This window comes from Nansenia antarctica (assembly GCF_963989245.1).
Source record: "Nansenia antarctica genome assembly, chromosome: 2".
NCBI classification, from domain to species: domain Eukaryota; kingdom Metazoa; phylum Chordata; class Actinopteri; order Argentiniformes; family Microstomatidae; genus Nansenia; species Nansenia antarctica.
In genome coordinates this window covers 12,309,971-12,322,409 of record NC_137675.1, presented here as the reverse complement: position 1 = coordinate 12,322,409, position 12,439 = coordinate 12,309,971, and positions in this window count along the sequence as shown.

Genomic DNA, 12,439 nt, shown 5'->3' with positions numbered 1-12,439 from the left:
GATGCGGAAACCAGATACGCTCAGATCGAGAAAGAATGTCTGGCGAGTGTCTGGGCCTGTGAGAGGTTTGAGAAATACCTCTACGGCCTCGAGACCTTCGATCTAGTGACCGACCACAAGCCCCTGGTCCCACTAATGAACAGTAAGGACTTGGACAACGTCCCACTAAGGTGCCAGAGACTTCTCATGCGGCTCATGCGCTTTAAGCCAGTAGCTAGTTATGCGCCTGGGAAGACCCTTGTAGTGGCAGACACACTGTCAAGGAGCCCTCTGAGCCACGCTGAGAACGGGAGAGACACACACTCTGAGGTGGAGTGTTACATCGCAGCTGTCATGGACAGTGTGCCAGCTAGCAGCTACTGGACGGATCTCCAGACCGGTTGTCAGACTGGACTTGTGAGTTAACAAGTCCTCTCATGACTTTCTTTTTTTGGGGGGGGGGAAGTGAAGGGAAAAGAGTTCCTGGTGGTAAAACCACAATACTGAATGTCAAAAGAGTTCCAGAATGTGAACCGTTCATTTGATAATTATTTGCTAATCCAAATGTTGATTGATATTATTGTTTATTGATTGTGATAGAATAACATTGTTTTACAGAATGTTCATCTGTTGTTTACTTCAAGGAAAGAAACGAAAAGGGGGAGATGTCATAGTATTGACGTGACTACAATACGTAATCTATGCACGACACAGACGTAAACAGATATGCGTGAGTTACGACAGTAGAGGGTATATAAGTCATGCTACTGTGTCTGTATGCCATGTGACTGTGAGCCGGGAGTATTGAATATCTAAAGTTAACGAACCCTTGAGTTGAGTCCTCCGTGATTTATTACACCTACATTCTGTTCAACAGCTCTATTCTTAGTAGGCCTTTCATCTGGATTTAAACTGTCATCCATCTGGAACCCAGAATTCCCCTCATGGATATCATCCTCCTCTGGAAACATATCAGTAGCACTGTCTTCTAACTGTAAATTGAAGTTTCCTTCAAAAGCCTCAATCCCAGCATCAATTTTCAAAGGTGTGTCTGCATGACTCCCTTGGCTCATCTTGGACATCTGCAGGATGTCCTTCATGGATTTGACAGGAGAGTCCCTCTCTTCCATTGTGGAATTATCTTAGTATAATGACAAGTTCTGCCATTGTGGGGATGCATTTACATGTTGTGGTGCATCTTCATCAATAGCTGAGGAAACATTCTGGCTTGTGCTATTCTCCAAACCAATAACATTGTCATCTTTCACAGTTGATGATGCATCCAAAACCTCTTGAACGGACATGTCTATTGCCTTACAATCAGATAACAACTCAAGAGACTTGTCTATTGAAGAATCATGGTTGCTGTTTAGCAATTCTTCCTCACTTGCATCTTTTGAAGTGGGTTCTTCATTGTCAATACTTTCATCTACAGCTAGATCAATGAAGTTGTTACTGAGATTTTGGACATCATCCTCATCACCCGACCCAGATTGAGTAAGATCCACCAATGCAGGAGAGTTGTTGAAATTGGTCTCATGGCTAGGAACGGAGGGACTGAGCTTTCTATCCTTGGATTTCCTGTCAGTTGACGTCACTGTGTTGTGCTGAGCTGGTTTTCGCCTCGTCACACTTGCATATCCAGGAGTGGATCTCCAGCTGCAAGATCAACTTGCAACTGATGCCTTCCTTAAAGGTCTAAAAAATCTAAAAGTGGCCTATGAAGTTATGAACCGAGATCCATGCTCCCTTGCAGAGGCTCAAAAGTGTGTAGAGGCTCATGAACACAACTTCAAAGCTACGGTGGGACGTGAAACAGAAATAAAGAACAGAACACGACGCATTTCTTGGGCTGATGATGGAGACATCTGTGAGGACTTTACTCCTACTTCTCGTAGGGTACAGACCCCTCAGTATGTAACTGCTGACCAGTTTGCTACACTAACGGACCAAGTCAAGACCCTCATACATACAGTAGGGAATCTACAGCTGCAGTTTGAACATCATAAAACTAGAGCAACAACACAATGTCCCCTGTCACTAGAGAGGACACAGAACCATTATCAGGTGCAGCCCGGTCGGATGCGCTCCCAGTCACCAAGCCCAACCCGGGGAGCAGCTGGCCCATGTTATAAATGTGGAGAACAAGGACACTTCAGGAGGGACTGCAGTAGATCGCCGAGCCCAACAGCTGCACGTAACCGCGGTGACAAAGGCCCAGACCAACGGGGGCAGTCAGAAGGGAGACTACATGCAGATCACAAACCACAAGGGCTACAGATTGGCTGCACCAAAAACAAGGGTGAGAGTCTACAGATTCCGGTGACAGTAAACGGCATTCCAACACAGGCTGTGGTGGACACGGGAGCCCAGACAACAGTAATCTCAGAGGAGCTGTATAGGAGTTTCTCTGGAGGTGATCCGACAAGCCTACGTAAGACCTACCTTCTACATTTACATTTTTGGCATTTAGCAGACGCCTTATTCCAAAGCGACTTACAATCAATACATTTGAATACTAAGCATGTGAATCAGCAATCCACCATTCGTTGCAGGAAGAGTAATCTAGCTCGGGCCCGGGGCCACTGATAGAAGGAAAAACCTTCTCCCTATCGCCTTCTACTAAAACTTTTTTTTTTACTGGAGAAACTGAGAAACAGTACAAGTACTTCTAAATGCGGGAGTTGGAGATGGCATGGAAGCAAAACGTGGACTGAACGTCACCTTTAAAATTGCATTTGTAAATTATATACATTACTCCAACGATGTCAAAGTACAAGTGAAAAATTAAAGACAGTTCGATAGAACACACTGTAATGAAATAAACATGTACATTTCAAACAATTGCAACATGCATAGACTCAAGTCCCTCTTCCTCACTCTCTTCAGCAGATTCAGCAACATGCATAGACTCCAGTCCCTCTTCCTCACTCTCTTCAGCAGATTCAGCAACATGCAAAGACTCAAGTCCCCCTTCCTCACTCTCTTCAGCATTCTCAGTGTTTAAAGTTTCCCCAGTGGGTTCCTCCTCCTCCATGAGGGACTCCTCATGAGATCCACCTTTCTCACCTCCATCACTTACATCATTAGACTGCTCCTGTGAAACTTCGTCTGTGTTATCTTCTGTGTCACTGAGGTCTTCCACATCTTCAATTACTGATTCCACAAGGGAGCGTCTTGAGGCCACAGAGGTGTTCAATCCAAAGCTTTTCCTGACCTTGAAGGAACTGGTTCTGACAGATTTTGGTGTAGAGGATCCTACACCTTTGAAAGATTCTTCCAATCCACTGGTCATCAAGTGGGGTGTCTCCTCATCCTCCTCACTATCATAGATTACTGCTACTCGTTTCTTTTTTCGGACAGATGTAATAAATGAGTTATCTGCGGTGTGGTATGAGTCAGATGCAAGGGAGTCACTGGCAGTTCCTACATTCTGTTCAACAGCTCTATTCTTAGTAGGCCTTTCATCTGGATTTAAACTGTCATCCATCTGGAACCCAGAATTCCCCTCATGGATATCATCCTCCTCTGGAAACATATCAGTAGCACTGTCTTCTAACTGTAAATTGACGTTTCCTTCAAAAGCCTCAATCCCAGCATCAATTTTCAAAGGTGTGTCTGCATGACTCCCTTGGCTCATCTTGGACATCTGCAGGATGTCCTTCATGGATTTGACAGGAGAGTCCCTCTCTTCCATAGTGGAATTATCTCGGTATAATGACAAGTTCTGCCATTGTGGGGATGCATTTACATGTTGTGGTGCATCTTCATCAACAGCTGAGGAAACATTCTGGCTTGTGCTATTCTCCAAACCAATAACATTGTCATCTTTCACAGTTGATGATGCATCCAAAACCTCTTGAACGGACATGTCTATTGCCTTACAATCAGATAACAACTCAAGAGACTTGTCTATTGGAGAATCATGGTTGCTGTTTGGTCCCTGCTGGCCCAGGGACTGTCAGAACGGCGAATGATGCCAAGTGCCTCCATGGCTGCAAACTCCTCCTTCGCGATGGTGAGCTTGTGTGGGTCGAGGCGACGGGCCCTGGCATGCACTGGTGGGCCTTCCGTGGAGATGTAATGCATGACGCCGTGTTTGGTGGCAGCGGCCGAGAAGGTAGGTGTTGTGATGTCTGAGAACTCCAATAGAAGAGGGGAGAACTCATCAGCCGGCGAGACAGCACTGGACAGCTTCATTGTGGCTGCGGCACTGCGCTCACATGACAAAGAGCCGAACGTCTCCGCGTTGACGAGTCGGCGGTTCCCCACGTCCACCAGGAGGCTGTTAGCGCAGAGAAAGTCAGCGCCTAAGAGGGGAGTAGACACTTTGGCCAACACAAAACTCCAGGTAAAACGCTGGTCAGCAAAACACAAACCCACAGTGCGCCTGCCGAAGGTAGTCATTGGCAGCCTCAAGGGAGGGCCCCGAAGGTAGTCATTGGCAGCCTCAAGGGAGGGCCCTCGTTTCGCTGTTTTAATGTCTATTGCCGATACAGGCAGCACGCTCACCTGGGCCCCCGTGTCACATAGAAACCGGCGGCCAGAGAGGGAGTCAGTGACGTACAGCAAGCCTGCAGAATGGCCGGCACCCACAGCTGCTAATGAGTGGCGGCCTGTGCGTTTCCCGACACACTGAAGTTGCATGGTGGTAGGCACTTCTTAGCTTTGTTCCCGAATTTTGCATGGTAAAAGCACAACCCCGACGGCCTCACCCGGTGGGCCCCAGCAGTAGCGGAGATGGACAGTGGTTGGAACCCATACTCATCCATGGTGGATGTAAAACACCTCTTCCCAGCTGAGAAAAATATATCCGCTTCCTTGGCTAGCTGACGAAAGTCTGTTTTGATTGAATTAGCCATAGAAAAACGAACCTGGTCTGGCAACTGTTGCAAAAAAAACTCTTTAAAAAGAAAACACGGCTGATGGTCGCCCAGCAGAGCTAGCATGTGGTCCATCAGTTCAGAGGGTTTTGTGTCACCGAGCCCAGGGAGAGAGAGGAGCTGGCGTGCACGTTCAGATTCAGACAGACAAAAAGTATCTATGAGGTGTGCCTTCAAGGTAACATATTTGTGCTGTGCCGGTGGGTTTTCAATAAGACTCACCACTCTCGCTGCAGTTGAATTGGTTAGAGCTGCTACCACGTAGTAGTATTTGGTATTATCCACGGTAACATCCCTGAGGGCGAATTGAGCTTCAGCTTGTGCAAACCATGCTATGGCATTTTGTTCCCAAAACTCGGGCAGCTTGAGTGAAACTGCGTTTGTTGTCATGTTCAATGATCTCCGAAAACGTTCGAGAGAAAACCAGGGTCACCAATGTAGGAGTGACGGCAATAACTGGACGATGTAGTCGTTTTGCCGGTAGAAAAACAATCATGTGCGCTTTATTCTCACTCTCTGCATACGTACTGACACTGGGGCCCAGCACAACACACAGCCTTTGAGAAGGTGAAAGAGCTCCTGATGACATCACCAGTATTGGTATTCTACGACGCCAACCGACCCACTGCAGTCTCAGCTGATGCAAGCAGCTACGGGCTCGGCGGCGTGCTGCTGCAGCTCCATGGAAAGGATTGGAAGCCAGTCGCATACTGTTCCAGGAGGCTGACGGATGCGGAAACCAGATACGCTCAGATTGAGAAAGAATGTCTGGCGAGTGTCTGGGCCTGTGAGAGGTTTGAGAAATACCTCTACGGCCTCGAGACCTTCGATCTAGTGACCGACCACAAGCCCCTGGTCCCACTAATGAACAGTAAGGACTTGGAAAACGTCCCACTAAGGTGCCAGAGACTTCTCATGCGGCTCATGCGCTTTAAGCCAGTAGCTAGTTATGCGCCTGGGAAGACCCTTGTAGTGGCAGACACACTGTCAAGGAGCCCTCTGAGCCACGCTGAGAACGGGAGAGACACACACTCTGAGGTGGAGTGTTACATCGCAGCTGTCATGGACAGTGTGCCAGCTAGCCCACGAAAGATGGACAGCATACGAGCAGCTACTGCGGCCGACGAGAGGCTGCAAACGGTGATCAGGTACATCAGGTCAGGATGGCCTGAGCACGCATACCAAGTACCAAGTGACATACGTGAGTACTTCGCTACACGAGATGAACTTTCAGAGTACGACAGGTTCGTCGTCAGAGGAAGCCGCATAGTGATACCAGCGACAATGAGAGCAGACATCCTCGATAGAATCCACGATGGACATCAAGGACTCTCAAAGTGTAGGGACAGGGCGAACGCCTCGGTCTGGTGGCCCGGCATTTCCACACAGCTCAAGAACATTGTCTATTCGTGTCAGTCCTGTTGTGAGTTGAGAAGAGCACAGCAGAAGGAGCCGTTGATATCTACTCCGCTCCCCGACAGACCATGGCAGCGTATAGCTCTAGACCTCTGTGAGCACAACAAGCAGAACTACCTAGTCATCTCAGACTACTACTCAAGGTATATTGAGATACTGCACATGACGACGACAACCAGTACTCAAGTTGCTTTGAAGCTCAAAGGAACATGCGCCCGCTACGGCATCCCAGATGTGGTTGTCAGCGACAATGGACCTCAATTCTCGAGCGCTGAGTTTCGAAACCTGGCACGTAAGCTCGACTTCGAACACATTACTTCGAGCCCACACAACGCACAGGGGAACGGTCATGCAGAAAGGGCGGTCCAGGTTGCTAAGCGAATCCTGAAACAGAAAGACCCTCTCATCGCACTCATGTGCTACAGGTCGACGCCCTGCAGTACAACGGGGGCCAGCCCAGCTGAACTTCTAATGGGCCGGAAGATCCGGACGACTCTACCGACCATCGAGGGGAACCTGCAACCCTCATGGCCTGACAAACAGCAGATCAAGCAGAAGGACGAGGCTGAAAAGAGGAAGCAAGCCTTCTACTACAACCGACGACATGGGGCGAGACCCCTACCTCCACTACAGCCTGGTGGTAAGGTCCTCACAAAACTGGACCACCAGAAAACCTGGACAGCTCCTGCAGTCGTGACCAGCGAGAGTGTCACGCCACGCTCTTATCTCATCGAGACACAGCAGGGGGTGTCACACCGCCGCAACCGACGCCACCTCCAGGCAGTTCCTGCTCCACAGCCAGCTGGGGACACAGCACCTGCCTCACCTGTTCGTGAGGACACCAGTCAGGAGCCAGGTAACGCCAGTATCAGCATACCTGCTGGTGCCGAAGGACTGTCACAGACCAGGTCTGGACGGATCTCCAGACCGGTTGTCAGACTGGACTTGTGAGTTAACAAGTCCTCTCATGACTTTCTTTTTTTGGGGGGGGGGAAGTGAAGGGAAAAGAGTTCCTGGTGGTAAAACCACAACACTGAATGTCAAAAGAGTTCCAGAATGTGAACCGTTCATTTGATAATTATTTGCTAATCCAAATGTTGATTGATATTATTGTTTATTGATTGTGATAGAATAACATTGTTTTACAGAATGTTCATCTGTTGTTTACTTCAAGGAAAGAAACGAAAAGGGGGAGATGTCATAGTATTGACGTGACTACAATACGTAATGAATGAATGAATGAATGAATGAATGAATGGACTTTATTGTCATTGCTACAGTACAGGTACCAAACAACGAAATTTAGGAGGGGTGGCTCTATGCACGACACAGACGTAAACAGATATGCGTGAGTTACGACAGTAGAGGGTATATAAGTCATGCTACTGTGTCTGTATGCCATGTGACTGTGAGCCGGGAGTATTGAATATCTAAAGTTAACGAACCCTTGAGTTGAGTCCTCCGTGATTTATTACACCTACATTCTGTTTAACAGCTCTATTCTTAGTAGGCCTTTCATCTGGATTTAAACTGTCATCCATCTGGAACCCAGAATTCCCCTCATGGATATCATCCTCCTCTGGAAACATATCAGTAGCACTGTCTTCTAACTGTAAATTGAAGTTTCCTTCAAAAGCCTCAATCCCAGCATCAATTTTCAAAGGTGTGTCTGCATGACTCCCTTGGCTCATCTTGGACATCTGCAGGATGTCCTTCATGGATTTGACAGGAGAGTCCCTCTCTTCCATTGTGGAATTATCTTAGTATAATGACAAGTTCTGCCATTGTGGGGATGCATTTACATGTTGTGGTGCATCTTCATCAATAGCTGAGGAAACATTCTGGCTTGTGCTATTCTCCAAACCAATAACATTGTCATCTTTCACAGTTGATGATGCATCCAAAACCTCTTGAACGGACATGTCTATTGCCTTACAATCAGATAACAACTCAAGAGACTTGTCTATTGGAGAATCATGGTTGCTGTTTAGCAATTCTTCCTCACTTGCATCTTTTGAAGTGGGTTCTTCATTGTCAATACTTTCATCTACAGCTAGATCAATGAAGTTGTTACTGAGATTTTGGACATCATCCTCATCACCCGACCCAGATTGAGTAAGATCCACCAATGCAGGAGAGTTGTTGAAATTGGTCTCATGGCTAGGAACGGAGGGACTGAGCTTTCTATCCTTGGATTTCCTGTCAGTTGACGTCACTGTGTTGTGCTGAGCTGGTTTTCGCCTCGTCACACTTGCATATCCAGGAGTGGATCTCCAGCTGCAAGATCAACTTGCAACTGATGCCTTCCTTAAAGGTCTAAAAAAATCTAAAAGTGGCCTATGAAGTGATGAACCGAGATCCATGCTCCCTTGCAGAGGCTCAAAAGTGTGTAGAGGCTCATTAACACAACTTCAAAGCTACGGTGGGACGTGAAACAGAAATAAAGAACAGAACACGACGCATTTCTTGGGCTGATGATGGAGACATCTGTGAGGACTTTACTGACTTTTCAGAAGGGAGACTACATGCAGATCACAAACCACAAGGGCTACAGATTGGCTGCACCAAAAACAAGGGTGAGAGTCTACAGATTCCGGTGACAGTAAACGGCATTCCAACACAGGCTGTGGTGGACACGGGAGCCCAGACAACAGTAATCTCAGAGGAGCTGTATAGGAGTTTCTCTGGAGGTGATCCGACAAGCCTACGTAAGACCTACCTTCTACATTTACATTTTTGGCATTTAGCAGACGCCTTATTCCAAAGCGACTTACAATCAATACATTTGAATACTAAGCATGTGAATCAGCAATCCACCATTCGTTGCAGGAAGAGTAATCTAGCTCGGGCCCGGGGCCACTGATAGAAGGAAAAACCTTCTCCCTATCGCCTTCTACTAAAACGTTTTTTTTTTTTTTTTTTACTGGAGAAACTGAGAAACAGTACAAGTACTTCTAAATGCGGGAGTTGGAGATGGCATGGAAGCAAAACGTGGACTGAACGTCACCTTTAAAATTGCATTTGTAAATTATATACATTACTCCAACGATATCAAAGTACAAGTGAAAAATTAAAGACAGTTCGATAGAACACACTGTAATGAAATAAACATGTACATTTCAAACAATTGCAACATGCATAGACTCAAGTCCCTCTTCCTCACTCTCTTCAGCAGATTCAGCAACATGCATAGACTCCAGTCCCTCTTCCTCACTCTCTTCAGCAGATTCAGCAACATGCAAAGACTCAAGTCCCCCTTCCTCACTCTCTTCAGCATTCTCAGTGTTTAAAGTTTCCCCAGTGGGTTCCTCCTCCTCCATGAGGGACTCCTCATGAGATCCACCTTTCTCACCTCCATCACTTACATCATTAGACTGCTCCTGTGAAACTTCGTCTGTGTTATCTTCTGTGTCACTGAGGTCTTCCACATCTTCAATTACTGATTCCACAAGGGAGCGTCTTGAGGCTACAGAGGTGTTCAATCCAAAGCTTTTCCTGACCTTGAAGGAACTGGTTCTGACAGATTTTGGTGTAGAGGATCCTACACCTTTGAAAGATTCATCCAATCCACTGGTCATCAAGTGGGGTGTCTCCTCATCCTCCTCACTATCATAGATTACTGCTACTCGTTTCTTTTTTCGGACAGATGTAATAAATGAGTTATCTGCGCTGTGGTATGAGTCAGATGCAAGGGAGTCACTGGCAGTTCCTACATTCTGTTCAACAGCTCTATTCTTAGTAGGCCTTTCATCTGGATTTAAACTGTCATCCATCTGGAACCCAGAATTCCCCTCATGGATATCATCCTCCTCTGGAAACATATCAGTAGCACTGTCTTCTAACTGTAAATTGAAGTTTCCTTCAAAAGCCTCAATCCCAGCATCAATTTTCAAAGGTGTGTCTGCATGACTCCCTTGGCTCATCTTGGACATCTGCAGGATGTCCTTCATGGATTTGACAGGAGAGTCCCTCTCTTCCATTGTGGAATTATCTTAGTATAATGACAAGTTCTGCCATTGTGGGGATGCATTTACATGTTGTGGTGCATCTTCATCAATAGCTGAGGAAACATTCTGGCTTGTGCTATTCTCCAAACCAATAACATTGTCATCTTTCACAGTTGATGATGCATCCAAAACCTCTTGAACGGACATGTCTATTGCCTTACAATCAGATAACAACTCAAGAGACTTGTCTATTGAAGAATCATGGTTGCTGTTTAGCAATTCTTCCTCACTTGCATCTTTTGAAGTGGGTTCTTCATTGTCAATACTTTCATCTACAGCTAGATCAATGAAGTTGTTACTGAGATTTTGGACATCATCCTCATCACCCGACCCAGATTGAGTAAGATCCACCAATGCAGGAGAGTTGTTGAAATTGGTCTCATGGCTAGGAACGGAGGGACTGAGCTTTCTATCCTTGGATTTCCTGTCAGTTGACGTCACTGTGTTGTGCTGAGCTGGTTTTCGCCTCGTCACACTTGCATATCCAGGAGTGGATCTCCAGCTGCAAGATCAACTTGCAACTGATGCCTTCCTTAAAGGTCTAAAAAATCTAAAAGTGGCCTATGAAGTGATGAACCGAGATCCATGCTCCCTTCCAGAGGCTCAAAAGTGTGTAGAGGCTCATGAACACAACTTCAAAGCTACGGTGGGACGTGAAACAGAAATAAAGAACAGAACACGACGCATTTCTTGGGCTGATGATGGAGACATCTGTGAGGACTTTACTGACTTTTCAGAAGGGAGACTACATGCAGATCACAAACCACAAGGGCTACAGATTGGCTGCACCAAAAACAAGGGTGAGAGTCTACAGATTCCGGTGACAGTAAACGGCATTCCAACACAGGCTGTGGTGGACACGGGAGCCCAGACAACAGTAATCTCAGAGGAGCTGTATAGGAGTTTCTCTGGAGGTGATCCGACAAGCCTACGTAAGACCTACCTTCTACATTTACATTTTTGGCATTTAGCAGACGCCTTATTCCAAAGCGACTTACAATCAATACATTTGAATACTAAGCATGTGAATCAGCAATCCACCATTCGTTGCAGGAAGAGTAATCTAGCTCGGGCCCGGGGCCACTGATAGAAGGAAAAACCTTCTCCCTATCGCCTTCTACTAAAACTTTTTTCTTTTTTTTTTACTGGAGAAACTGAGAAACAGTACAAGTACTTCTAAATGCGGGAGTTGGAGATGGCATGGAAGCAAAACGTGGACTGAACGTCACCTTTAAAATTGCATTTGTAAATTATATACATTACTCCAACGATATCAAAGTACAAGTGAAAAATTAAAGACAGTTCGATAGAACACACTGTAATGAAATAAACATGTACATTTCAAACAATTGCAACATGCATAGACTCAAGTCCCTCTTCCTCACTCTCTTCAGCAGATTCAGCAACATGCATAGACTCCAGTCCCTCTTCCTCACTCTCTTCAGCAGATTCAGCAACATGCAAAGACTCAAGTCCCCCTTCCTCACTCTCTTCAGCATTCTCAGTGTTTAAAGTTTCCCCAGTGGGTTCCTCCTCCTCCATGAGGGACTCCTCATGAGATCCACCTTTCTCACCTCCATCACTTACATCATTAGACTGCTCCTGTGAAACTTCGTCTGTGTTATCTTCTGTGTCACTGAGGTCTTCCACATCTTCAATTACTGATTCCACAAGGGAGTGTCTTGAGGCCACAGAGGTGTTCAATCCAAAGCTTTTCCTGACCTTGAAGGAACTGGTTCTGACAGATTTTGGTGTAGAGGATCCTACACCTTTGAAAGATTCATCCAATCCACTGGTCATCAAGTGGGGTGTCTCCTCATCCTCCTCACTATCATAGATTACTGCTACTCGTTTCTTTTTTCGGACAGATGTAATAAATGAGTTATCTGCGGTGTGGTATGAGTCAGATGCAAGGGAGTCACTGGCAGTTCTTACATTCTGTTCAACAGCTCTATTCTTAGTAGGCCTTTCATCTGGATTTAAACTGTCATCCATCTGGAACCCAGAATTCCCCTCATGGATATCATCCTCCTCTGGAAACATATCAGTAGCACTGTCTTCTAACTGTAAATTGAAGTTTCCTTCAAAAGCCTCAATCCCAGCATCAATTTTCAAAGGTGTGTCTGCATGACTCCCTTGGCTCATCTTGGACAT